The 26,479-nt window shown below is 61.9% G+C and overlaps 1 protein-coding gene across 3 annotated transcripts in view; it reads left to right on the plus strand.

Moving 5' to 3' along the window:
* Positions 1-26,479, plus strand: part of RAI1 (retinoic acid induced 1) — a 106,171-nt gene that overhangs the window by 29,273 nt on the left and 50,419 nt on the right. For 2 of the 3 annotated variants that reach the window (XM_061175531.1, XM_061175528.1), the window contains exon 2: positions 6,314-6,451. The gene's annotated coding sequence lies outside the window, so the exon portion shown is untranslated. Of the gene's footprint in view, positions 1-5,092; positions 5,116-6,313; positions 6,452-26,479 lie in introns of those variants that run through there. The other variant, XM_061175529.1, reaches the window with a different exon arrangement.

The raw sequence follows: 26,479 nt of genomic DNA on the forward strand, positions 1-26,479 counted from the left end.
CCTTGCAGTCTCCAAGCTCAGGGACAGAATCCAGCATCTTCAGGTGCGCTGGGACACTGAGAGAGGAAGGTGATGGCGGGGGCAGGGTGATGGGGCTGCACTGGCCTGGATCCCCCAGCAGAGGGAGGCTTCGGAGGCTACTGGCAGGGTGAGTGTGTGAGAGAGAGAAAGTTTGGGACCTCCAGGCCAGGTCCCACACCCAGGGAAGAGGGTCCCCTAGCAGGTGGGTGTGCCCTATCTGAGTATGAAGTTATATGACCTCATCTGGTGGCCTCCCACCAGTCTAGAAAGGAAGGATGGACAGACAGATGGCAGAGATCAGAGGTCGTACAGATCAAAGGCAGGGGGAAGAAGGACTGGTCTTGGCCTGACATTCAGCAGCCACAGTGAGCGGACCCCAGCGCAGGCAGCCCCAGGGCCACAGGCCAGCCCTGGGCAGGAGAGATGGGTGCCATGCAGCCCTGCTCCTGCCCTGACTCTGGCAGAACCTAAATGGGGAGACCCCACACCTCCCTGCAACCTCTCCTGCCGGCCCCTGGGATCCAGGGGAGATGAACAAACTGAAAATGTGCCCCAAACTTAAGGGAACTTGGGTATTTATACTCCTGATCCCCTCCCCCGCCCCCAGCAAAAACGTGAAGTTCTTTGCCCTGAGTCCACATTGTGGCCCAGCTCTCAGGACGTGCTGGGCATGAGAGAGTTTGGGGAGAAAAAGGAGGTGGGCGGGAGCTGTTTTCTGTCCACGTTGGCCCACGAGGGCAGGGTGCGGGTCTGCCTTGTTCTCTGCTGTCTCCCCGGCGCCCTGACAACACCTGGCACCCAGTGGGCACTCCAGAAACGTTGGGCCAAGGAGCGATCCGTGGGGCGGGCTTGCCTGCTGGTCTGTGAGGTGGACAGGAGCCGTGGGGAGGGAGGTACACGGGCCTCGGCTGCTGACCTGGACCCACAGGTGCATAAAAAGGGGAAACTGAGGCTCGGAGTGGATGCAACTTGTCAGGTCACCGGAGCTGACCCAGGCGGGCACGGCTCCTGGCACATCTGCTAACAGTGGAGGCATCTGAGCTGACAGAGTGGGCGTGAAGGTCACAGACCTGTCACAGGGGCAGGAGGATTGCCCTCCCGCCGGGGGAGCCCGCCCCACGCGCCCACCTGGCTGCCCGCAGCGGCTAATCCTGTCAGCCCTGCCTCCAAAATAAACCCAGAACTGGACACTCTCTCGGCGCTCCCTGGTCCCCGTCCTGGCCAGGCCACCTCCCTGGCCTCACCCCTGTGAGGACCCGTGGAGGTCCCTGGCCTCCTTGGCTCAGAGCGCTGCAGGGACACCTCATCTCGTGCCCCGCGAGAGCTGCAGGCCTTACAGACGGGCACAAGGGCCTGTGGATGGCTCCTGTCCCTTCTCTGTCCCTGTTTCCTCCCACGCGCCCCATTTCACCTCCACTCCGGCCGCCGGCCTCTGGGCCTCCTCCGCCCTTGCCGTCCCCTCTGTCTGCACAGCTCTACCCCCGGTAGCTGCCTGCCTCACCGCCTTCGTGTTTCAGGTCTGTTCTCACCTGCTTCAAGTGCCAGTTCCCTGGCCAGCGACAGGAAAACAGCATCCCCGCCCCGGATACTCCCGGCCCCCTCCCCAGCTTCATTTATTTGTCACAGCACACCTCCCCTAAATGTCACAGACCACGGTACTCGCTCACTCATGCAGTTTCTTGACAGTGTCCCGACGAGGAAGAAGGGGAGCTTTGTCTTGTTCCTTGCTCTGAATCCTCACGTGCAGAACGGTCCTGGAACATAGTAGGTGCTCAGTAAATATGGGCCAAGCAGTTGGGTGACGGTGGGCCAGTCAGCCATCTGGACCTCAGGGACCCTGTCTCTGAAATGGGGAGGGTGGCCGAGATGAGGGAAAGATGGAAACTTGAAATTGGTGCACCTCTGACCCCAGGCCTGCGCCCCTGCAGGCCAGATACCTGGTGCTGCGTCCTCTCCTCGGCGAGCTGCAGCCCCCCTGAGGCCAGGAGGCCTGGGGGTCACCAGAGCAGGGCTGAGCTTGAACGAGACTTCTGGGTCTCGGTAGCACCCGCCTGGCCTGGTGTCTGGAGTGCACGTCCCTTTTCTCCGCCTCTCGTGCCCACCAGGGTGGCGCCTGGCTCACCCCTTCCCTGACGGCCTGTCAGTGAGCCCAACATCTGGCAGCCCCACTGACCGCATTGCCCACCTGGGGTCCCTGTTTATTATTTCACCCTGGACAGCATTTGGACACAGGCTTTGCAGGAAGGCGGCTTTGCAGACAGGGCTGGGCGAGTGAAGGGCCGCCAGTCCAAGCCCTGGCTCTCTGACTGCAGCCACGCCTCCCCAGGAAGCAGCGGCCCTTTGAGACCGTGAACACCCCACCCTGGCCCACGGGACTCTCCCGCCAGCCACGCGAGGGCATCCCCTCTCCCCGCCGAGCCTGGTGCAGGACTCACATGGTGGGCCACGGACTCAGACCCCTGGCCGGAGCAGGGAGCTAGCCAGCCAGGCAGCCTCCCCTCAGTGTGGACAGAAGACCCGCCGTGTGCTGGGCACGGCCGCCACAATCCCATGAACCCTGCTAGTAGGGTCTGATGGGACAGGCAAGGGGCTGGGGGCTGTGCAGACCTAAGTCTGAATCTTGATGCTGTCACTTCATTCATTCCTTTGCTAAGTGCATACTGAGTGCCTGCTCTGGAAACTTACAGTCAGGTGGGGATCAGCTTGTCCTGCTGTGTGTTCTTGACAAGTCCTCTGATGGCTCTGAGCCTGGCTTCTCTCAGAGATTGGCAGATCCCTTCCATGAGGGGCTGTCCTCACCACCTTCCATGACAACACTGGTGGAAGGACCCTGGCCAGGTAGGGTGTCTCTGTCCATTTTGGCAGGTGTGAATCTGGACCCTCAGCCACGCCCTTATCCTCCTTTGGGATGAGCCATGGCTCACCATCTCATTCCTCCAGACTCTTAGGACTCGTGCTCGGAATCCAGAATCCATGAAGGGCCCTAGAGTGACCTTGGATGAGTCATACCATCTGTCCTTGCCCCGCTGTTTTCTATCCCCTCCCACTGTTCTCCAGAGGGGCCCTGGGTTCAAAGAGAAAGCCCTGGGCTGGGTCAGGCTCACTCACTCAGTCACCAAATACTTACTGAATGTGTGCCAAGCACCATTCCAGGCACAGAGGATACACCAGTGAGCAAACAAAAATTCCTACAAAATACATGTCAGTGAACTGTATGGTACATTAGAAGGTGGGGAAGAGCATTGCAGGCAGAAGGACCAGCAAGTGCAAAGGCCCTGAGGTGAGAATGTGCCTGGTTAATTCAAGGAACCACAAGGAGACAGTGGTGAGGGGCAGGGGGAGCTGATCGTGTGGGAGCTTTGGCCACTGTGAGGACTTTTTCTTCTGATCACTCTGCAACCAGGAAGGGGAGGGAGCCTGTGCCTGCCCCCCAGGGGAAGGGGGCATCCACTACCATCCTCATTCTCCCCTCTGCCACGTAGCCCGTGGGTGGCTGGAGGAGGTGGCTGAGTCAGAATGTGGCAGGGACGGTCTGAGGCTGTGGGTCAGGTGGCACTGAGGCTGGGTCGGGGGTCCCAGCAGGGATTGGGACTCTCTTGTCTAATGGTGCACACAGTGGGCCTCTCCTGGCTCGCTGAGCGGCCTCAGGACTGAGTGACCCTGGTTCCCAGGCCAGATAATCGAAGATGGAGATTAAGCAGTCTGCATTTTAGAGATGGGGGGGTGGGGCTAGAGCCCAGAGCGGGGAGAGGCTGCTCAGGGCCTGCTGGTGGGATCAGGTGCCTGCAGTTGGCATCTCTGTTTTTGGTGCATCCTTCCCAGGTGAGTCTGGGGTCAGCCCAGAGGGTCCATTTCTGGGAGCAAAAAGGGCCGCTCTTTGCCCCAGGCGGCTGCACTCAGGACTGGGCAGGCTGTAAGATGTTCCAGGCCAGTGGCTCCCAAGCCTGGCTGTGAGATGCTGATTCCCAGGCAGAGGGAACAGCCTATGAAGAGGCTCTGGGCACTTGGGTTGATGAGGTCTGGGCTAGAGCCCAGGAACCTTTTTTGTCCCCAGTTGACACCCTACAAATGGCAGGTTTGGGAGTGACTGTTCTGGTCACTGGGGTCCTAATGGCCCCTGTGCCACCAGGACCTGGGGGCAGAGCAATCCTTCATAAACCCCCTCTCGAATGTCCCCATCCCCAGCCCAGAGAAGGCTGGGCTGAGGAGGCCCTCCAGCAGTGGTGTGATGTGCTGCTGGCTACTGCCCTCACCAGGTCTCAGGGAAGGCCAGGGAGGGCGGGGAGGAGGCAGGGGTGGGTGTAGGATGTGTGAATCCGTTAGTGGGGGGGTTAGTAGGCGGGGACAGGGGTCCCCTGAATCACTGAAAAGCAAAGCCCGAGTGTGACAGGTCGTGGGGTGCACTCCTCCCTCCTGCCAGACAGAGAGGGGCCTGAGGGGAGGCAAGGTGGCGGCCGAGGAGAATGGCACGGACAGACTGGCGAGCAGGAGAAAGTGGAGAGAGCCAGCTCTGACGCGTCAGGGTGATCCCTGGCGCGATAATCGGGCGGACGGACGATAGGCCGGACACGTGTATGGATAGAAGGTGGGTGGATGGAGAGAGGATGGATGAATGAATGAATGGCTGCGTGGGCGGTGCGCTGCCTGGCGAGGGGCGGGCTGCCGAGCGCTCAATCACGGCCCCGGGGCGCGGCGCCCGCCTGCTACGCTCACCCCCGCCCCCCACCTTGGCCCCGCCCGGGGCGCGTAGTTCCGCGTCCCTGGGGCTCTGGGGCCGCTCCGGCGGCGGCCCCGGGACTGGAGCAAGGAGGGGCCGCCCCTCGGCCGCGGGGGAACCGGAGGTACGGTCCCGCCTCGAGGCCCCGGCCCCGCTCTTCTTTGTCTGGGCCTGGTCCTCCGCCGTCTCCGGACCGCGACCCGCCTCTGCGGGCAGCCCTCGCCGCGCGCTTCTGGGCTGCTCCCGGATCTCCGAGCCTTGGGTCCCCGCTAACCCCCAGCCCGTAGGCGTCTTCCCGGCCCGGTAGGGTCCTCCAAACCCGGTGCCTCTAGGACCAAGGGGCTGGCCAGGGCCAGGATCTCCAAGCTGCGTCTCTGGTGCGGACGGGGGTGTGGGGTGGGGGCGGGATGCGGGCCCCCGGGTCTCCGCCTTCTCTCCTCCGCCACCACTCGTCTCGCTTCGCCCCGACCCCAGCGCAGCCTGTTCGTGCCTCAAGCGCCTCTTCTGCGGCTGTGCGGTCCCCGACGCCACGCGGACCCCCCCCCACCTCCTCACAAGCCAGGCCTCGGCCCCGCACGCAGAACACTGCCCCGCCAGCCCCACACAAGGCCGCCTGCGGGCGCACCCCAGCCCTGCACGGGTCCACCACCCCTACAACCGCAGCCCCACGCAAACAAGCCCCCACGGAGACACGACACCCCTGAGACACACTCGGGCCCACGCAGACACAAGCCCATAAACACACAACCTCACGCAGACACGGCCCACACAGGCGCAGTCCCGCAACCCTCGATAAACAATCGCACACAAACAACCCCACGCAGGCACCGCATCACTCCGTGCCCCTGAGACCCAGAAGCACATTCACAAGCTCGCCGCAGGCCCCCAAGTCCCGTGATATTCACACGGAAGACAGACCAGAAACACACAGCCACACTGATACACACACGGGCCCAAGCGCGCAGCCAGGAGCTCATCCACGGGCTCGTAAGTCACTGGGAAAATATTAAAGCGTTCCTTCCTTCCCCTTCCATGTCTGACGCGCGCGCGCGCGCGCACGCGCGCACGAAGACACTCACCCCCCCACACACCCCACCCCCCCGCCCGGTCTCTAAGCGCCTCGGAGCCTCCTAGCCGTTGACCCCGAGCCCCTGCGGTGAGAGCCGCGGGAGCGTCTCCCCGGCGCCCCCTCCTCCCGCTCCCTTCACCAGCTCCCGCTCCTCCCCCGCCTCCTCCTTCCCTGCCCCCTCCGCCTCCTCCCCTCCCCCGCGTCTGGGGCGCGGGCTGCGCGCAGCCAAGCCCCCTCATCGCGCGCCCCTCCCCGCGCGCGCCCCGCGCCCGCATCGCGCTCGCCGAGTGGATGCGGCCACTGGGCTGTCTCTACCTCCTGCCCCCGGTGGCCCGTGAATAATGGCTACTGAGGGCGCTCGCAGGGTCTGCTGAGGAGGAAACGCGGGGCGCTAGAGGCGCGGCGCGCGCGGGAGCGCGAGGGAGAAAGGAGCGAGCCCCGGGCCGCCGCGAGCGGCGGGCGGAGAGAAAGGAACCGTGCGAGCGCTCACATTTTTTTCTCCCAAGGATCTCATCCGGCCGCCGCGTTCTGGAAGAAACGAGGAGAGAGCGCGCGCGAGCTGAGGAGGAGGAGAGGCGGCGCGGGGAAGGGAGGCGGCGAGACGCGCAGCGCCGGCGCCCGGGAGACCCAGGAGGAACCCGCAGGTATTGTTGGCGGCGGAGCTTTGTGTCTTCGGGGGGCCGATCCGGGCGCGAGGGCTCCCGGGGCTGCCGGCGGGGGTCGCCGCCCGCCCCCGGCACCCCTCCCGCCGCGCCGCGATCTTGGCTAGAGTTGCAGATCTGCCTGTTCGGGGTTTTCCACATCGGTTGAGGAAATCGGTCTCAGAAGGAATTTCTTTTTTTTTTTTGGCCGCAGTTTGGTTGTGCTGGGGATTCCTCCCTCCCCTTTTCTCCACCATACATAGGTGAGGGGTCTTGGCGACAGTGCCACTGGCCTAAGGCTGGGGTCTGAGATGGCGGGGCTGGTGGCCGCGGACGGGAGGGGAGGGACGCGGGGAAGGAAGGAGTTTGCTCAAGTTCGCAATCTGCGCCCGGGAGCTGGTCAGGCGGGGAGGGGTGTCTGCGCGCCCCGTCCTGCTCCGGGCCACCGGTGGGAAACTTCCCGAGAGCGCAGCCTCCCGGGGGACTCGGCGCCCCCGACGCCTCGGGCGCTTCCTCCGGCCGCCGCGGCCCCTCCTCGCAGCCCGCGAGCGCGGAGGTCGCACTCTCCCCGCCCCCGCCTTCCTCCTCCCCCGGCGGCTTCCGGATCTGGACAGAGAGAGAGGAGCTGCTCTAAACACTTCCCCTGGAGACCCCTCCCCACTGGCCGCGATAGCTCCCCTGCCCTGCACCGCCGCCTCGCGCGCGCCCCAGCGGCCAGGTTGACAATGAAACCTCGCGCCTGTGCGGTTGCGGGGGGGAGGCGGGGGGGGGGGGGTCGAAGCTCGGTCTCTCCGGGGGCTGCTGACCCCGGCCAGGGAAAGGGGGAGGGGGACTCCTTAGGGGGAGGGGCTTGTTTGGGTTAGAGATGTTGACGTCGGATGGGTCGGGCGGGGTGGGGTGCGCAGTGGAGGCCCGAGGCTTGGGTTCGGGGCCCGGGTCGTGGGTTCCAGCCTCTCTCGGGCTTGGTGATTGGCTGGTGACTCCAGGCACGTCGAGGCCCCCCCCCCCAGCCTCCTCCCCTCCTGTACAATGCGGGCTTCAGAGGTGATCCCGAGGGTGATGTGTGTGTGTGTGTGACGGAGTGTGTGTCTCCTGCGATCCACAGCAGACGGTGCTCCTTGACCCGGAGATCCGGACCCTCGCCCCTCCCCTAGGGGCTGGGGGAGGGGAGAAGAGGGGTGGGAACTTCTCCTTTCCCGCCTGGGCCCTGCGAAGGGAGCGCTGGCCCGGAGAATTTCTGGGGACTGCAGTCCTGAAGGGGGGCTCGACTCAAAGTGGCGGCCGCAGGGTCAGCTAAGCGCTCGGATTCCTTTGCTCCTTGGGGGCGGAGGGGAGGGGTGAAAGGGGTCGGGGCTAGTTGGAATGGGAGCGGGGGTGAAAGGAGAGTCCGTGGAAATCTACCTTCGTTGGGTTCCAGGCAGCGGCGCAGGGCGCTAAGGGGGGCTCTCCCCTTTTTCTCCCGAGGGTTGGGCCCAGCAACCCGGTCAGGTGAAGGAAATCCTTCTACTTAAGGAGGGGTTCCTGCGGGAGGGGGGCAGCTGTTCTGTGGCTCCGTCCAGGCGTGGGAAGAGTTAACCCTCCCGGGAAACCTGTCAGCCCCAACCCGGCAGGCCGCAGTGTGGACCTTTGACGTGCTGTGCTCCCACCTGGTGGGGTGGTGGGACCCTGGGGAGGTGGGAATCTGAGCCCAGAGAAGGTGCCCGCAGCCAGATAGCAGCTGTGTGGCCTCAAGGGAAAAGGGGTTATGCCTACTGCCTTGGGGCTATTGCCGTGGACATGGGGTGGACGCGTTCCCCCAGTCCCCATTCCCCGCCGTTAAGCGTGGGTTTCTGACCCATAGGCTAGACTGTGAGGCCCTGGCAGCTGAGGGCAGGCCTGCCGAGGCTGCAGGAAGGCAGGACCTGGCAGGATCGATTTCTGCTCACCCGAGGGCCAGATACAGCACAGGCCCCTGGTGTAGATCGTGGGGGGGGGGGCGCGTCTTCCCTCCCCCACTGGTTTCCCTTTCCTGTAAGTGAGAGCCCAGCCTGGCCATGATGAACAGTGGGCTTTGGCTGATGGACACAGGGGTGAATGCATCAGGAATGAATGAATGAATAAACGAATAGTAGGGGAAAGTTTCTCAATTGGAGGCATTCAGTCCTTGTTTTTTTTTTAAACGATATTTTCAATGTATATATTTTAAAATATGGTTAATAGAAAAATGTGAAAAATAGAGAAAAATAAAACAGGTTACAGACGGCCTCGGTGGGCTGTGACAGTGTTAATATCTTGTTGTCTTTCTCCACAGTCTTCTTGACTTGGTGGTTGGTTGGTTTTTTAGAGACTTGTCGGCATTCTCTATGTTCAGACGTATATCCTGCTCTCTTCGTTGGCGCTAACGGGAGCCTTTTCCTGTTTTGTAACCAACTCTTCATAAACACCGCAGTTAATGTCTTCAGGCTTTTCCAATTGGGTGGATGCACCACCGTTTACTTAATATTCCCCTTTTGTTCCATGTTCTGGATGCCCCTGATGAATGAGGTAGTGGCTTTATTTGTGTGGAGAGCTTTTTTTGACGTTTAGAATGATTTCCTCAAAATGACGCTGCTCGCACCTGCAGTGGGAGAAATGGGCTCCTCGTTTTTTTCCTGATAAGTGGAGCACTCTTCTCCTTCCTCCCCACTGTCTAGAACCTTCTCCCAGAGCCGAAAGAGCCTTGGCAATGAATCACCTGTCTGACCTCCTTCCTTTGACAGAGGAGGAAACGTGAGCCCAGAGAGGGAAGTGAATTCCAAGGTCACACAGCAGCCGCTGGGCCTTGTAGCAGCCAAGAATGGGCTACTGATCTGCCTTTTGGTTTCCGCATCTGGGAAGAGTCCCTAGGGGTCTTTTAGGCTGACCTTGGCCATTTCACAGATGGGGGCACGGAGACCACAAGAGAGGAGAAGCACCTGGCTGGCCTATCGTGTTGGCAGCTGGAGCACCAGACAGCCTCCTCAGCCGTGTGTGTCATGCACACTGGCTGTGGCCACGATGTCCACGGCACCTGGGGCCACCCAAGGTACCAGCCTGCCATTGGCCAGCCGTGGATTCCCTATGGTCCCTCCACACGGCTCCCCTTTCCTCCTTGCCATCCCATTTTCCAGGAGGAAAAGCTGAGGATCCAAAGCAGGTGCAGAGAGACGGTGGGACTGCAGATGTCAGAGGACCCCAGTGGTCATGCCTCTTCCCCCAGGTCTCCATTTACCTGTCTGGAGACCTAGCTCTGGGTCTTTCCAGTGGCTGGGAGTGGGTATTGGCACAGACAGCCACTGCGGGGCAGTGGGGAAGGACCAGCGACATCTCACCCACTCCCTCTGGCTCAGCTTGACCCCAGGAGGCCCCTGGGGAGGAAGGGGAAAGAGGGAGGGGAAGGAGGAGAGAGGGAAGGAAGGATGGGAGCAAAGGCACACGGAGAAAAAGAAAGGAATTAGAAAGGGGGTAGAGGCAGAAAATGGGGAAGGAAAGGACCTGTTTAAAGTGAAAAAAAGGAGAGAGGAAGCCCCCGGCCCCCAGCCTCATTGGGCACCCAGAGGAGCGGCTGGGGGCATGGCTCCCAGTGCGGGTGGGGGCGGGGGTGGGGGCGGGGCTGGCCAGAGCTGCATGGCCCGGAAAGGCTGGACCTTGGGGTGGGCTCGCTCAGGGCAGAGTGGGACAGCTGTTCAGGGGGCTCTGGGGATCGGGAGGATCCAGACCAGGTGGGCGGCAGGGAGGCAAGACCTGGGTGGTGGCTTCTCTGTTCGTGGGTCCCTGTGGGGCCGGTGGCAGGGCACCCTCAGGTCAGAGGTCAGGGCCGGGGTGCATGCGGGGGCGAGGCGATTGTGGCTCGGGCTCCCCACTGCAGGACAGGGGCCTTCTGTCCCCCCTCTGCGCAGCCCTCCCATGAGTGTGGGTATCTGGGCCTTTCTGTGGTGTCTCTGGGCTTGGACGCCTTCCCGTGTGCCTGCATGTGCATATGTCTGTGTGTCTGATCCTGTTTGTGTATTCTTGGGGGTCGGCGTGCCTGCCAGCCTGGGTGTGTGTGCCCATGTCTGTGTGCCTCGGGCCGTTTGTACATTCTTGGGCATGTGTGCGTGCGTGCATACCTGTGTGTGTGTGTGAATCTGTGTGTGTCCCCATGTGTACCGTGTCTTTGGGTCTCTGATCCCATTCGTGTATTTCCAGGGGGAGAGCATGCCCTGGAGCTTGGGCACGTGCGTGTTTATCTGTGTGTGAGCACACACTTTCCTCCTAATGGCCCCAAGAGGGATCCAGGCACCAGGCTTTTGTGCTGCTTTCAAGGTTGCGGCTGGGGGGGTGAAGGGGGGCGGCCTTCGACTGGGAGGGGTAGGTGGGGGGAGGCAAAAGAAAATCTTAAAAGACCGTCTTCCCTCTGGTCTCCAAGGAGATCAGCCTGTGAAATGATCTGCTCGTTAATTAAAAACGATTATATCCTGATTGAGCCATTCCTGCTCACATCCCCCAGCCAGAGAGAGGATGGGACTGAGGCCAGAGATGCAGGATGGGCCGGGGTTCCACTGCAGGGCAGGGCCAGCTCAAGACCCGGCCCCCAGAGTGGAGCAGACCTGGGAGGGGGCAGGTGGCGAGGTGTTGGGGGTATGTGCCCACGGTAGATTTGAGCTTCTCCTTTGAGTTTTGAAGACACCCCACTCCCAGGTATGTTCTCTGAGGTCCAAACAGCTCCATCCAGGAGGTCGAGGTTAAGAGCCGCCCTCCCTTGAGTGTGGGCATTTGGGCATTTCTGTGCTGTGCCTTTGTGCTTGGGTGTGTGCCTGGGTGTCGGGTGGCAGCCACCAGGCCCCATAGATCCCCACTCACGTGCCGGGCACTGGGCCTGTTTGCACAGATCCTGCGAGTCAGCGTTTGTGGTTCCAGTTTCATAGAGAATCGGCATGCTTGAGGTCACGGAGTCAGAGGTTGGGGACCCAGTCCTCTGATCCCGAGGCCCAGACCCCCTTTCTAGCTCCCACCTGCCCCCAGACTCCCACGATGAGGGCTCCTCCCTCTGCAGGACCCCTGGGAAGCTGGGGTGCCCAAGGGCAAGCCTTGTCATCCTCACAGCACTCCTGAGGTTGTTCGGTTCTGAGGTCCGAGCTGCATGGGGTGTAGGGCTGTGGTGTCCACTCATGTGGGGAGCAGCTCCGGGCTGAATCGTGCTGTCTTCACCAGCCTGGGCAGGGCCTGCTCCCCTCCCTCCCCCGTGGGACCCGCTGGCCACCGAGTACCCACGCTCCTGGGTCCATTGCCACCAAGACCTTTCTGGAGAAGTCTGGGCCAGGTCACACTCTGCCTGGCCTGGTTGTCTGGCCCCCAGTCAGCCCCGTAAGCCCTGCAGTCATGGAACAAGTAGCCATAATAACAAGAAGCCAGGAGACCCTCAGCCTGCCTCCCAGAATCAGGTGTTGTCGTGGTCTATAACTGGGAGGCGCTCGGGCGAACCGGGTCACCTCCCATGTGTGGGGACCCGACTGTCCAGAAGGTGGCCCGCTGCCCTGCCCCTTGCACTTCGCGCACTCGGCACCGGCCACGAGCGTGGGCCTTTCATGCTTCCTCCAGCCTCAGTTTCCCCTTTGTGCTGTGGGGAGCATAGCTTTTTCCTGACTGGACTGTCGGGAAGGTAAGGAAAACAAGGTCAAGTTTGTTCAAGCGCCTGGTTGCATCCGGACGCACAGAGAGGCTCCTTAAGCGTTTGCCTGCGCGTCTGTCCAGCAAGGGCACCTGTGCGTTGCCACGGCGGGGGCCCTGGGTTTGCTGGCTTCTGGGAGGGACATGCGCTGTTACTTCTTCAGTGCTTCTGGGGGACAGTCTGGGGATGAGGTGGCTGTCGTCTCGGTAGGAGCCTCCGGGGGACTAAGAAGTTCACTGGGCCCACCTGAAACTCCATTATCAAAGGTGGAGTGTCTGGAAAAAGGCAGGGGATGTTCCTGCTGGACCAGGTCCCACATTCTTAGGGGGAGCTTGACCCAGGGGAGGGTTCTGGGGCCAGAAATGGTGTCATGAGGAGCTAGAGACGTCGATGGGACCAGAAAGGTCCTCTGTCCATTCCCAAGGGCAGCGCTGGGAGAGAGAGGGGCAGATGTTGGCTTCTCCCATGAAAAGCCCTTCGCGCTGAAGCAGGCAGAGACCCTGCCCGCCCAGGCCTGCAGGGTGCCACCTTCCAGGAGCACCTTGACCCACGCGGTATCGGCCTTCTTGCCTTTCCCAGGGCCGGAGATGCCTCCTCTCTCCTGCCACAGTATCCTGCTTACACAAAGGCATGTGGCTCAGGAGGAGTGACCCGGCATGAGCTCGTGTCTGCACAGCGCAGGGGCCTCCAACCTGCAGGCCCCGCAGGGCCAGCAGGCAAATCTACCGAGGGTAGGGGGGCCGCTTGGTCCTCGTGGGGGGCAGCAGCTCAGTTCTGCCGGGTGGCATTTGGGGATGCGGCCCAGGTACGGTTACCCACCTTCTTAGGAACTGGTACTCAGGTGTTTACGTGACATCTTCTGGTTAGGGTATGTTGTCACCTAATCCGGCAACTCACCTGTGGCCAGGCTGAGCCCCCAGGCCGCAGTTTGCAGCCTCCTGGCTAAATGGCCGTTCCTCAGTGGTCACTGTAACCACCCTCTGTGTCCAGCCTTGAACCTCAGTCTGCCAGCCTCATGCACGTCCGCACCGTCCCCGGCCCTGTTCGCCGTCTTGGAGGTGAGGCTGTGGGAGCAGAGGGCACGCCCGGGGCTGCCGGGACCCACCTGAGCGCCAGCCTGCCCCGTCCCCCTGTGTGCACAGCCGGGCGGGGCGGGCATCTGATGGGCACCGAGGTCATAGGTCAGGCTCATTTCCTTCAGACGTTTGCTGACAGCACCCTGGCCCTGTCCCAGGGGAGTCAGGGTGGGCCTCCCAGAGGAAGAAGGGCAGGGGCACACCTTACAGCAAGCCTGGAGGCGGGAGAGAACCTGCAGGGCTCTGGAGGTCAGACGGTGGGAGCAGGAGAGGTAGAGGCAGGGGTGGAGGCTGAATGGAGTCTGGGCCTTGACTGCTGTGAAGGCAGCGGGGAAGGAAGGGTGCTCCGGGCGGGGAGCGTGGCTGGAGCAAAGGCTTGGAGGTGGGAGCACTGGGGCTGACGAGGGAGAAGTGGGAGGACCAGCAGAGGACCCGGTGGGGCAGCGTGACCCTGCAGGGCCTGAGTTTGCTCCCTGAGAACGCCCGCGTCCTCTGATTGTAACCGGTGGCACGTGGACTGGACAGAACTCAGACCTGGGGCGCCACTCCAGGGCGAGGCAGGGGCCTGCGGGGCCTGCAGCTGAGCCCAGCCCCCAGCCAGAGGGATTATGACATCTTGGCTGGGGAGGGCGAGGGCGAGCCTCGGGGACCAGTAATGAAAGCCCAGCAGATTGTAATTCCCCAAAAGAAAGCTCAGCATGGAGAGGAAGGACACCCAGAGAGGGCAGGAGGAGGGGCGGTGGGGATGGGGCAGGAGGAGGGGCGGTGGGGATGGCAGAGGGCAGAGGACTGGTACCTGGAGTCCTACTGTTCAGAGCATCCTCTCTGCAAGACCTCCTGCTGCTGGGCCCCCAAGCACTTATTTCCTGTCTTCAAACTCCCTGTGAAGGAAAGTCTCCTGTTGTCCCCATTTTACAGATGGAAAAACTGAGGCTTGGAGGAGTCAGGCACCTGTGGGTCAAGGTCCTCGGGGACAGTAAGACGCTCGGCTGGGGTGACCCAGGGCGGGTGGCGTCCCAGGCAGGGCAGGCCTTCCCACACCACCCCTCTGTCTGGGGAGGGGGCAAGGGGAGCTGGCGTCGTGCCTCGCATTGCGGTGACTGGGGGAGGTCGGCCACGCGGGGCATCACCTGCTGTGACACGAGGCAGGGGCGGCCCCTCCCAGGTGTCTCCGCACCTGCCCAGGGCTCCGGTTATCTTGGGGTTTCTTGTAGCCTGAGCAGTGGGGATGGCCAATAGGGCAGACCCTGACGGTGAAGGGAGCTGACCTTTGGGACTTCCTCCTCCTTCCCCGCCCCATCCTACAGGTCCCTCCGAGCCTCTCGCATTGGGGGCTTCGGCCATCACCTCCATCTGACAGAAGAGCACCCGAGCCATCTCCTAGAGACTTAAAACACTTTCTGCAGTCCTGCTCTCTCCGACTCCCCCACTTCACTCAGGGGAGAAGTTTCTGTCATGTCTGCCCTTGGCTCCCTTGTCTGAGCAGACCACCCTCCCAGGAGGGGCCAGAGACTAGGCTGGAGACCTCAGACCAGAGGTTGTCCACTGATGATGCCTTCGGATGGGCGCTGTGTGGCCCACACAGGGTTTAAAAAATAATATCAGATTTCACATAAAATTCCCACTTTTTGCTTCTCTTACAACTGGCAGGTCCTAGCACCGCAGGCAGAGCCGGGATGGGGCTGCCCACCGCCTGGGCCCCTGCAGTCCCCGCTCAGTCCAGTCCCACCCCCACCCCCCCAGCTCACGCCTGAGTTCCCATCCCGGCGCCCCAGCTTCTGCTGATCTTGGGCAGATTACATCTTTGACGCTCATCTGTAAAATGTCACAACTGAGGAACCGATTCAAACTGGGTCTTGAAGGTGTTCCCAGAAATTCTCCAGCCAAATGTAAATAAAATAAAAGGAAGGAGGGGGCTGCGTGGGGAAGAGAAGAGGTGGGAAGGGGCCCGGGGTGCCTGGGGAGCATTGCCGAGCTCTCCTGCCCTCACGCCTGCTGGGCAGCACCTGGACGCTGCCCCCAGCCGGGCTCTGCTGGTTCCACGTGTGACCGTGACCGTGACTGCTCGGTCCAGCCTCACATCCACCCTCCCGGCCTCTCTGATTGAGGGAAGAGGGTGCAGAGGTGAGGGACTGCTGGGTGCCACCCAGTCCAACACCCGTTCTCATCTCAGATACTGTAAAATCGGCCGCTTTTTCCTGTGCATTTAAAAAAACGCTCTTTTAGTTAATATGTGGGAAGGATTTTGATGTTCTCGCACATAACCTTTTGCTGAAGCGACAACGTGCAATGAAGGGTCCCGGGAGAGTCGGTGTAATTTGGGCTGTGAGGGACGGAGAATACCAATGCAGACGCCTCCAGAAAGTCTGCGGCCCCGGAGCTGGGAGCCTGGGGGACCCCCTACCCGCCGTCCCACGCGAGGCCTCGCCCCCTGCTCTCCATCCTGGCCCCCCAGACCACGGTTCATTCAGATTCGGGATTGACTGTTTGGCTTTTCTCTCTCACGTTCTTTGAGTGGGGACGTGAGTTCCCAGAGGGGGAGGTCTCCATGGAGAGAGGACGACTCTCTAGGACGGCAGGGATTGAAGGGGACAGATGTGGAAGCCCCCTTTCTGGGCAGGAGCTGGCCAGTGGGGTGGCAGACAAAGGTGCCCACGCTGAGGGAAATTGAAGGGCACCTTGAAGGTGTGTCATGTCTGCCCTTGGCCCCAAAGGATCAGAAAAGGGGGCTCAGGAGGTTCCAGTTAATTGAGGCTGAGTCTAAATCGGGAGGCCTAATAAATGGTAATTATCCTCCCGTGGGAGCAGACCAGAGCTAACCGATGCCACCAGGAGCGGAGACCGTGGATCGGGCCCCCTTCCCCTCCTGCCCACCTGGAGGCTCTAAGAACGGCCACCCCGAGGTCTGAGGGACAGACCTGGTGCGGACGGGCCACCTCCTCCCTTCCCGGCTGCAGGTCCAGGGCCTGGAGGTGTACTGCATGCCTGCCTGTGTGTCTGCACGTGAGGACACACGCGTGCACGTGCTGGCACGCCCGCCCTCCACCCAGGTGTCTCCAGGCCCCTTCCTGCAGAACAGCTGACCCTTTACCTCTCCCCGCTGTCTGGGGACAGGGAGGGGGACATCTCCTTGTGAAGTCTTGGTGGGACACAGGCTTCGCAACTCCAGACAGCAGTGCCGCCGGGCCATGTGGGCAGAGGTGACTTTGTGGCGTTTCAGTTCCACCCAGAGAGGAACTTTCTGTCATTTAAAGTGGCCCAGAAGCAGCAGGGCTGCTCCGGAGCCCCATCCTAGTAGGTATGCGAGCAGGTCAAGAATGTGCACCCTCATCTCTCTTGTGGTCCCTTCTGAGCCCAGAGTCCCGGGCCGTGAATTTCCCCTGGTGACACCCAGCAGTTACTGAGGCCGCCCTGTCTGGCTGGAGGGCCCTGGCAGCGGCCTTCTGCCCCTCGGGGTCCCCAGACCTGCCCAGAGAGGCGGGGAGCATGGAGGAGGGTGGGGACGTGTGTTCCGTGCGCTTGCCTGGGTGGGGCCGCGGTGCTGAGATGGACATGATGCTGCGCGTGTGTGTGGTTCTGAGGGGTGGGAGGGGGGCTGTGAGTGCGGGCACCTGGGCCAGTGGACGCGTTTGCGGTGGGGGAGGGGGTGCCAAGGCCCCGCCCACCCTTCCTGGGCCAGACCTTCCCACCCGGGCCCCTCACTGCCCCTGTCCCCCGGGTCAGACCCGGGAGGGTCCGTGCTCCCCGCTTCCAGGGACCTCGACACCTGCCAGCCCACCTCTTACTTTATCCTTGCTCCTGGGATATGAGCAGGCCCTGCAGGTGGCCGAAAGATCCCCGTGAGATCCTGAAGGAAGTGGGATCCTGAGTTTCTGCAGCATCTGGGCCAGAGGGGGAGACCCTTGTGGACACGCCGTGAGCGTTTCCAGATGCAGACGGAATATTTCCAGCGATGGAGTGTTTTTAGAAATGAGACATGGCGTTTCTGGAGACAGGATGAGGACGTTTCTAGAGACGATGCAAAGTTTTTCTGGAGGAGGGGCATGAAGATGGAAGGTGAAATGGGGGCATTTTTGGAAATAGAGGGCATTTTCTGGGGTGAAGATGAGGGCTTTCTGGATTCCAAACATTGTTAGAGGCGAAACATCTCTGGAAATGGACTATTTCTAGAGACAAACTATGGTACTTCTGGAAATGTGGAATGTTTTTGAAGATGATGCTGGAGTATTTCTGGACATAAAATAGGGCACTTCTGGATTTGAGGTATTTTGGAAGCTGAAATGAAACATCTCTGGAGATGGGGTGTGATATTTCTGGAAATGGAGCATTTTGGGAGCTAAGATGGAGCCTTTTTAGAGAGCACTGGCATTTCTGGAGATGGGATATATTTGAAGATGAGAAAGGATATTTCTGGAAATAAGATGGAACATTTCTGGAGATGGAACATTCTGGATTAAACAGAGGATTTCTGGAGAGGAAATGGGTCATTCTCAGAGCAGGGACGTGTCTGGAGAGGGAGTTTTCTGGAGATGAGGGTGGCGTAGTTAAGGCTGGCTGTGAATGCTTCTTGAGGAGTAGATGGCGGATGGCCTTGGGGGCCCAGGAACAACCCCACCTGCGACCCTTGCGTTGTGGGGTGGGCCCAAGGCCGAGAGGGGAGGTTCCTGCCTAGGCCCACCCCTCCCCGAGGGGGGCCAGAGCCTTCTGGTCCTGCCCTTGGGGTCCCCAGCCCCAGCCTGTGGGACCCTAGCCCCAGCCTGTGGGACCCTGGCAGCCTCTGGGCTCACTGCAGGAACAGGCAGAGGCTGAATGGTTAATTTCCCTTGGCGCAGCTTCCCGGGAGCCATCTGAGGCTCACTCCCCAGCCCCTCTGCCAGGACCTCCCACCCTTTCTCGGGCCCCCCAGCACCCCCTACTTTTGAGCAGCCCTGAGGTTGGTCTCGGTTCAGCAGAAGGGTTGCGGGGTTCAAGGCCCAAAGTGGGGGAAGGCCAGGTCCCTGCTCGGGCCCAGGCTGACCTCGGGGTCCCGGGCCACCTCCCCGCCACTCCAGGGAAGCAGATTTTGAGGACTGTCACCATTTGAGCTGGCCTGGAGCCCCGGAGTAATTATTTCTCGTCCTTAATTGAAATTTCAGCCTCAGTGATCCTGCCCCGGGAGCGCGGGGCCGGCAGAGACCCCGCACCTGGTGGGGTGGGAGAGGGCAGGGAGCCCCCAACCTCAGAAAGAGGGAGCTAAGGGGGCACCCCACGCCCCGGATGCTGGCGGCGGGCATGGGCTGGAGGACTGCGGTTCAGGCAGTTGTGGGGACACTGCAATTAAGAGACGGACCCTTCACCCCTCACGGTTTGGGGAAAGGTCGAGAGCTGGAGGGGGGCTGGCCTGAAGCAGGTGTGGATCCGGGGCAGCCTGTGTTGGGGGCTTCTCAGCCAGGGTACCGGGGGGGGGGGCGGGGGGGAGGGGGGGCGGCCGGGGGCTGTGGCTCAGGCTGAGGCGACCATGGCCGTGGGCCCAGTTCCCGGTTCAGGGCCCGGTGAGGCGCTGGCCAGGTGGGCTGGGCTGGGGCTGGGCAGGGGGGCGGGGTGGGCAGCGGGGGCTGAGCAGCCTGTTTTCCCAGCTGCGGTCAGCTGGGCGGAGCGTCCGGTGGGCTGCGTCACCACACACACACACACACACACACACACACACACACACACTCGCTCACTCTCCCCCTCTCTCTGCCTGGGTGGTCCCTGCCGCCCCTTGGGGCCTGGGGGCCTGTCTGCTGGAGGGGACAGAGGACCCCAGGGGCAGCAGGAAATGGGGAGAAGGGTGGGCTCCAGCCGGCCTCCTCAGGCTGGGGGCGGGGAGCGGCTCTGAGGTCCAGGGATGCAGGCGGGCCCTGGGGGTCTCAGTCTTCCCCATCTGGGAAGTGGGGTTTGTGGGTGTTCTCAGGTGGGGCTGTTAGCTTGCCGGGTTGGTGCTAGGGGTGTTTTCCTGGCACCCAGAAACGCCTGTGTGGGGGGCCCTGCACCCGGGGCGCAGGCTATGACAAGGGACAGCGGGGCCGTCCGGGGCGAGGGTGGAGGGCGCTGTGTCCTCCACGCACCCTGGAAAACCATTAGGGTGAGAACTGCACTTGGCAAGGCTCACTGGAGCCCTGGCTCTAGGAGCGCACAGCCCACCTTTGGTGGCGGGTGGGTGGGCTGTGGCTGCCCTCCAAGGGTGAGGGGCCAGAGATGGACGGGAAGGGACAGGCCAGCCCTGGGCGCCGGGGGAGCGAAGAAGGGGGTGTTTTCGGGGCGGGGATGCAGGTGCAGACAGAATCAGGCAGCAGGGGGCCGGGCCTGTGGCCCCTCCACCTGCAGAGCTGGGCGGGTGCACTTGCCCTGTCTCAGCCCCAGACCGTCCTGCGCCTGCCCCCTCCCCTGACCTCCAGCCGCCCCCCACCGGCCTCCCCTTGCTTGGGGATTTTGAGGCTTAAGCCACCACCTGCCCTGAGCTGGGCCCCATCCTGCCTTGGGTGGGGGGCCTGGAGCCCCAGAGGCTGCCTGTGGGGTGGGTCCCAGGCGCCAGCCCAGCCAGCCCGTCTGCTGCTGAGCTGACCTCCTCACCTTGGGCCCAGACAGGGCAGCGCCTCCCCCGAGCTGGCGGGGCTGACTCACCTCACCACCGAGGGGGAAGGGAGCCTCCTGACGCTGCAGCCTCCCCCCACCCCACCCCCCCGCAGGGATTCACAGGCCAGGCTGAATCCCCTTCTGAGCACGTGGCCCGGGGTCCAGGCATCAGTGCTCCAGAGCACATGGGGGTTGCTCATCTGCGCGGGCCAGGCCCCATGCTGCAGGCTCAGGTTTGGTGCCCTCCTAGAGCCTTGGGACCTCCACATTGCGGGGAGTGGTGCACACACGGAATGCAGATCTTTGGCACCTGGGCCAGGGCTCCTGCCTGCCCCTAGCTGCTGCCATGGCCTCCTTTTGGGAGGACCCTGGCCAGGGATCCCAGCTCCTCCTGCACCCAGAGAAACCCTGGGTACCAGGGTCAGGGACATGCCCTCTTCCTCTGAAACCTCCCAGAGGCTCTGGACCCTGCACAGCCACCCCTGGGGAACTGGTGTCACTGTCCCTCCTGTTTCTTTCCACACTCCCTCCCCACCCCCCATGGGAATGTGGCTCCTCCCATCAGCCCAAGAGCTGGCCAGGTTGGGGGAGAGACCTGACATTGTGCCAGGGGCTTCCTGTGGTTGTCATGAAAGGCCAGCAAGCCAGGCGCAGAGAGCGAAAGAATTTGCCCCAGGCCACGGGGCCATGTGGTCACTAGGCTGGGATTCGACCGGACTCTGCTGACCAGAGCCCTTTTGGCGGTGCTTCCCTGGACCACGCGTCTCAGGCAAGAGATCCAGGCGGCGCAGACCTGTGGGACGCTGCTGCTGCTTTTCGTGTTCCTTTCTGACCCCCACCCTGGCGGGCCCTGGGACAGACCCCCGTCTTGGTTTTCCCCAGAACAAAGCGGTTCTGCTAGACATGCCACAGCAGAGGCTTCAGTCAGAGCAGGTGGAAGGGGACTCCATCTGCCTTTTGTTACTCAAGGAGGCAGTGAGGGGATGGATTTGCCCTTGAACAAGGAGTAGAGTGGGGAGGGGTGGGGACGTGTGGGGAGGGGGCCGGGGGCAGACATACCTGAGACAGACACCCCGCCCCCTACTCCCACCCCCGTTGGCACCCTGAGAGCGTGGTCACCATTTTTGCATTCAGCACACACGCCTGCGCACACACGCGCGCTCACACACACAGGCGCACACGCGCGTGCGCGAGCTCTCACATGCGCACGCACACGCGCTCACACAAACGTCACTCCCAGCTTCCTCCACCCCGCTCTGAGGTTCCCTGTAAACCAGGGAGGTAACCTCTGACCGGCAGAGAAAAAAGAAAAGGAAAGAGGAAGGGAGATTAGTGGAAGAAAACCCCATCCTGGAGTTCCCTAGTTCCCAGCTCTAAAGACTCCGTGGGGCGGCGCGGCCACCTTCCTGTGCGGGAGGACCATCCCCCCGGGCCCCTCCATTGCCCCATTAATAAGAGTTCTGCGGCAGAAAGGGAAGAATCAAGGACTTTTCAGTAAGAGAGAACTCCCTGGGTGGCTTTTTGTGTGGCAGCGAGGGACGGTCCTCTCCTCTCCTCGGCTCTGCCCTGGCTTCCTCCTTCTGTCTGGAGCTGCCACTCCCGGGTCTCCAGATGGACGAGCTCCTTTCTCAGGAGCCCAGTCCTTTATTGTTCCTGCCTTTCCCTCCAGACACCCTCAGCTTAGCAGAGGGCACGGGCGCCTTTGCATCTCAGGAAAGCAAGAGAATCCCCGAGATAATTCTCAAAAGGCTGACACCTGGGGAGTGGGGCTCTTGCCCTGTGCCAGGGGCCAGAGGTGAGCCCCCCCCCGCGCCCAGGTGCTGGACCTGCGGGGCCCCAGCCAAGCCGTGGAAAGGGTGGGACTGGAGGGAGGGTGGGCCCAGGGGAGGTGATGGTGGGAAAGGAGGCAGACAAGCAAATCTGTTTCATTAGATGCTGCATATCTTAGGAAAGCACGTTTCAGCTCTTCTGGCTTTTGGCAAGCTGGCCCCAGCCTTTAATTTTCTAATAAAAAGGAATTACGTTTGCTGAAAAGGCAGTAACCAGCTCATGCCTGTGTCTCTCCCAGAGACCGAAGTTCCGTCTTGGGTGCCTGCCGGCTTGGGGGTGGGGGGTGGGCTCCTGTGGCCGCAGGTGACGCCGTACAGGGGCCAAGGGGCGGGGATGCAGGGGGCACACGGCAGGGGGCAGTCCGGGGCCTGTGCACCCCAGCCCGGCCCCAGGCCACAGCGCCAGGGCTACCACAGAGGCCCGGAGACTCATGGCAGACACGTGATAAATATCTGTGAATGAATCAGTGAATGAATGAATGAATGGCTGCTTACTGCCAAGGCCTGGGGTAGCTGGCAGGCAGCTCGGAGGGTCAGGTCTTTGCCTCGTGAATTAATGCCTCTGCGCACACGTGCTCCCCAGTCTGAAGTCGCCTACCCGGGAGGGCCTGCCAGGCCCACAACCCCCCACCCCGGGCACCGATTCACTGGCAACTTTGCCAAAAGTCATATCCTTAAAAAAAATAATAACATGCATTCATTGTTTAAAAAAAAAAAAAAAAGACAAAACAGAAGTGTGTGAACTCAGAAGTTCATGTTCCCACAGCTCCAGGCCCAAGCCGCTGCCACCCCCCGCCCGCCGACCCCGGGTCGCAGTCACCGGGAATTCTGTGCATTTCTCATGCCTCTGGGGTTCATGGGACCCTTCCGCATGCACTGTTCTGCAGGCCCGCGTGCCCCTCCAGTGTCCCCTGCCTACCACGTGAACGGCTTTTCTGCTGTTAACAAATTCCTTCATTCCAGTCCCAGTTTTATTATTTATTATTATTATTATTATTTTTGGCCTCGCTGCTCAGCTTGTGGGATCTTAGTTCCCCAACCAGGGATTGAACCCGGGCCCTCAGCAACGAAAGTGCAGAGTCCTAACCACGGGACTGCCAGGGAATTCCCCCAGTCTGGGTTTTAAACAAGGTCATATAGGCAGGACACTTGACAAATGGTAGCCTTTGTGATTTGGAAGGAATCTGTACTCAGTTCCCTGCCCGAGACATTTCTCGTGTCCCTTCTGTGTGCCAGGCCCCCGGCCGACGACAAGGCCCCTGAGCAGCGTCCAGGGGCCCAGCTGCCCCCCACCCCTTGCAGTTCATCACCCCTGGCGCCCAGGCACCATCAGCCTGGTTTATGGCACCGGAAGTGCTAGGGCAGGTGGGCGGCACATCTCACACTCAGCATTCTCTCTGGGGCTGCCCCGCATCCCTCTCCAGGCGCCAGGCTGCTCCTCTTCAGCTGGCAGACTTGGGAGCAGCCTGGGGCTCGTCTGGTCGGGCCCTTGGGCAGAGACACAGAAAAGCCCAGCACACCGTCCCTGACCTTGGCCTGCCTGAACCACAGTTCCTGGGGTGGCCCTCAGGTGCTGCTGACGCCAGCCAGGGCCCTGTCCGCTCGGGAGCACCCTGGCTGGGCAGCAGGGCAGCCAGCGGGCTTGGGGTGGGGAGGGGAGATACGAGTGGGAACGGGCGGTGGGACCAGTTACCCGTGTCCCCTGCACAGTTCTGGGCACAGGGGGCCTAAGAGATGGCTCACCCACGTGAGTGACCACGCAGAGGGTGGCATTTGGACACGCCCACTGTGGGGTCCCACGTGCTGCCCGCACCCGCCCCTTCTTCTCACTGAACCAGCTTGGCTGGGGGAGACCCCAGGGCCATCGCACACACACCCCTTCATTGAGCGCCTACTGTGCGTGGAACCCTCATCCTGCTGGGGAGACTGGCTGGGGCCGGAAGGGCGCCGCCTGTAGGTGGTGGGGAGGCGTCACGGGGAAGGGCCTGCTGGGAGACAGGTCGGGGCATTGTGGGGCTCAGGAAGGGCCCACGGGTCTCCTCGGGCACGTGCAGACTTCAGAAGTGCAGAGGGGAGGAAGCACGGAGGGCACCTGGACCCGGAGCCCGTTTGGGACCCGTGGCCCCTGGGTCCCCGCGGTTCTGCCGGGTCAGGCCCTCTGTGAGCAGCCCCTGGGAGGACAGGCGGGCGGCCTCGGGCCCTGCTCTGTCCTGAGCGACAGGAGCCACGACGGCCCGAGCGGGCCAAGCTCCGGTCCCCTGTGGGTGGGAGCCGACCTCCAGCACAGCTGTGGGCGGGCAGGCAGGCCGGTGGCCGGAGGGCGTGGAGGCCTGGCCTCCATCCCAGGCCCCACTGCCCGGCCCCCATCCCGGGCGGGATGCCCCCTGCCAGCACCTGTCACATCTCGCGGCAGACAGCAGTGGGCGATGACCGAGCGCCAGGTGCCCCGCTGGTGCCCCTGCCCCCGCCCGCCACCCTCTGCTGCTCCCCAGAGAGACAGACCTTGGCACAAAGCGGGGGAGGGAGAGGACGCGGCCCATGGCCCATCTGGGAGCCGACGTTATTTTCCGATCCAAGGAAACATCTGTTCCTGCTTCTCCTTTCAGAGCAGGGCGGGCAGCAGACCCAGGACCGGGAGCCCCGCCCTGCACTGGGCAGGGAGGTGGGGACCTGGGCTGATCCCGGAGCCCCTGTTCTCTGCCCTACTCCCCCCGCCCCCCTACCGCCTGTTCTGTCTCTCCAGGGACTCCTGGCCAGGTGCTTGCGCGTCACCCCCCGCCCCCCGCCAGAAGATGCCCGAGGCTGTCACTGCCGACCCCCAGGTACAGGGGCTCCTGGGGCAAACATGGTAGCCTCCCCTGGAGTGCCATATGTGTTTACTGAGGGACCCCCCTCCGCTATTTCTCACACACAGGAGCCGTGTTTTTGACAGATACGGCTGCCAAACAAGCTGCATTTATTACATAATGATTAATTCATTGCCCCCATTTCTTATTAATCAAAGACATCCATAACTGCCTCCCCGAGCTTTGGGTGGGGGGAGATAGCCGGCGGGGCTGTGAGCTGACAGCCTTCTGGCCCAGAGCAGGGCCCTGCTGGATTTGTGTCAGCGTGGCCTCGTTTGGGATAAATGCGTAGTACCCCTGAGCTTTCTAGAAGAAATGGAGACAGCTCGGGGACCCCCACCCATTGCTTCCCTAAGCTCCTGGGGCCACCTGGATGTTTTATCACCCCTTCTCCAGCCAGCCCTGAGCTCAGGCTGGCCACTTGGCACTTGGCCACCGGCTGACCGGCAGCATGGCAGAGGATGAGGGAGTGGAGTGGGCCCGTCCCCATCCCTGGGAGCTGCCATCAGTGGCTGCCTGGGGAGGAGAGTGGGGGCCTGGGCCAAGGTCAGGACTACTCGGAGCAGAGATGGACGGCAGCCGTCAGAGGACTGCCTGGCAGGCTGGTCCTGAGCATGGAGGCTGAGAATCCTGGGGTCCAGGGGCATCTGAGATGCCTGTCCTCTCACCTACCAGGGGCCAGACAGAGGAGGAGGCTGAGGTTGGGCCTGTGCCATTCACCCCTTCTTTCAGCTTCTTTGTCTGACACTGACTGTGGGGCCTGGCACCCACCAGGAAAGTCACAGTCATTGCTGTCCCGTGTGGTGCCATGCCAGGGGTTGCCCAGGGAGGGAGGGACCAACAAGAAGGCACTTAAGCCAAACCAGGGGGTGTGGTCAGGGAAGGCTTCCCGGAGGAGGTGCTGCTGCAAGAAGTTGGTTGGTGTTTTTTGAGGGGGGGGCTACTTTTTAAATAACTACTTCGTGCTGTTTGCCATCAGGTGCTTTTCACAGACGCTGTCGTGTTTAATTTGCACCAACAATCCTGTGAGGTAAGAAATAGCTTCCACATGTTCTCAATGAGTAAGCTACGGCTTGGAGGGGAAGTTGCTTGGCCACCTCACTCAGCCAGGTTTAGAACTCCAAGGGGTTCTTAAAAAGATGATAGGAAAGATGTAAGGGGATGGGAGGTGAGTCTGGCACGCCTGGCGGAAGAAACAGTGGATGCAGAAGCATGGCAGTGGGAGCACCTGTGGTGCAGAGGTGGGCTGGGGTCTGGAGGAGTCTTGATGCTCGCAGCAGACAGCTAGGGAGCCAAGGCAGGTATGTGAGGGCGGGAGTGACGTCGTCCCACTGCAAGTCACTCGGGGCTCCAGCTCCTTGCCGGACCTCCCCGGCCAGCAACCTCCTGCTTGCCCGGTGCCCAGCACGCCTCCCAGATCTGCTGTGTCTTTTCCTGCTCCTTATCTCAGGAGACAGCAGCCAGGCTGGCATGGGGCATCAGGGAAGTGCTCAACACATCAGCCCCCAGGGACCTCCCAGACCTCCCCCCAGATCCTCCGCTGCCCATTTCCCTGTCCAGAGGAGACTGAATAGCAGCCAGCATCTGCCTGTCAGCAGAGAGTTCCCGCTCAGCACCAGCCCCCCAGCCGCCTCCCCAGAGAGCCAGCAGCACTTCCGCTGCTGCCTAATAGCTCTCCCGGCTGGAGACAATCCTTGATGTTTAGCCTGCGTGCAGGAGCCTGAAGAGCAGCAGCCAGCCCTCCCTGCCCTACCCGAGCCCCTGACCAGCCCTGCTCACCTCCTGAACTGATGTCCCCCTACCTGCACCGCACAGGCAGCCGGCAGAGGCCTTGCTCCCACTCTGGGTGATGTCAGGATGAAAGGGCATCCAGGAGCATCGCAAGTGGCGTTCTCTCCCCTGAGATCCAGAGATGCCCCGAGAGACAGTGTTATTAGTGTCGCCTTCGTTTTAAAGATGAGAAAATGGAGGCTCAGAACGGGGAGGTGATGAAGTCAGACCACTTCGGCTGCATCTTTCCACCTCTGGGTTCCAGGAGT

The sequence above is a fragment of the Eubalaena glacialis genome, chromosome 19, assembly GCF_028564815.1.
Source record: "Eubalaena glacialis isolate mEubGla1 chromosome 19, mEubGla1.1.hap2.+ XY, whole genome shotgun sequence".
Classification (NCBI taxonomy): Eukaryota; Metazoa; Chordata; class Mammalia; order Artiodactyla; family Balaenidae; genus Eubalaena; species Eubalaena glacialis.